The sequence below is a fragment of the Grammomys surdaster genome, unplaced genomic scaffold, assembly GCF_004785775.1.
Source record: "Grammomys surdaster isolate TR1022 unplaced genomic scaffold, NIH_TR_1.0 362, whole genome shotgun sequence".
Classification (NCBI taxonomy): Eukaryota; Metazoa; Chordata; class Mammalia; order Rodentia; family Muridae; genus Grammomys; species Grammomys surdaster.
The window spans coordinates 5,199,723-5,200,960 of record NW_021604781.1 but is presented as its reverse complement, the minus strand read 5'-3'; the positions used below and the strand labels follow the sequence as shown (position 1 = coordinate 5,200,960).

Here is a 1,238-nt window from a genome sequence, read left to right as displayed (position 1 = left end):
CTCCTCCTCCTCCTCCTCCATGGGTTCTGTGGACAGAACTCAGATGCTCAGGCCCCTAAGCATTCACATACTTGGAGCATTCCCCAGGTAAACTGTCTTCCCAGCCTGCCAGAGGCAGGTTTTATGTATCTTAACTGAGCCAGTCACACAAAGTACAATGTTTTATGTCCCATAAGTATAACATGAATGCTGAGGGCATCAAGGTTGATGAAATATATGCATCAGTCTAGATCACCTGGGAAGCAATAACAAGATAAAGTTTGGTGCTAGACAAATGGTTCAGTTCTGTTGCTCTCAACCAAAGCAACTTGGGGAAAAAAGCACTTATTTTCTCTTACATTTCCAGATCACAGTGGGGGAGATTCAGGGGGCTCAGGGCAAAAACTCAAGGCAGAAACCTGGAGGCAGGAACTGAAGCAGTGACCATGGAAGAATGCTGTTTATGGTTAGCTACCTTTCTTATGTAGCCCAGGGCCACCACCTACCCAGGCGTGGCACTGCCTGTAGTAGCCTAGGCCCTTCCTACATTAACCATCAATCAAAAAAAATGCTTCACAGACATGACCACAGGCCAGTCTAATGGAGGAAGGTTTTTAATTGAGGGTCTCTCTTCCCAGGTGTGTCAAGTTGATGACCAAGATTAGCCATCACACCTGCACATACATGACCATGCATGCACATGTACACACACACACAAACAAACATAAACGAGACCATCTGTTTGCTCAAAAGTGGCTGATTAGTGTTGTATTAATTATTTTTAAAAAATGGCCAAGGTTCAGGCGACCATCTATGCTGTGGCAGCTCTGCCTAGCTCAGCTGCCATGTTTCTTGGCTGGAGGCCATGTGCTCTCCACAGCTAGAACCGGCCAGTCAGAAACACCAGCCCTGCCACTCATGAGATGTCAGTGTGGTAGATGGCTCTGCTAATCTTCTGTGCTGTCTCCGCAAGGCTGGGCATTGCCCAGACCATCCCGCCATCCATGCGGGCCCAGTAAGAGAATGAGACTCTAATGCTTAAATTATCCAAAAGTTTATATATTTGGTAATGATCAGTAACAAGATGCCCATACAATCAGAAGTGTAACCCAATACCCAACCTCAATATACCAACTACCTTTGACTGCTACAGACAGGTGAACATCCGCCTCCATCTCTCTCGTTCCTCTCTCCTAGCTCCTCCTCTTCCTTCTCCTCTTCCTCTCCTTACTCCTCCTCTTCCTCTCCTAGCTCCTCCT

The 1,238-nt window shown here is 46.8% G+C and overlaps 1 protein-coding gene across 3 annotated transcripts in view; it reads left to right on the top strand.

Annotated features, from left to right (window-relative positions):
- Insr (insulin receptor) overlaps positions 1-1,238 on the top strand; it is a 132,759-nt gene that overhangs the window by 87,885 nt on the left and 43,636 nt on the right. The window lies entirely within an intron of this gene.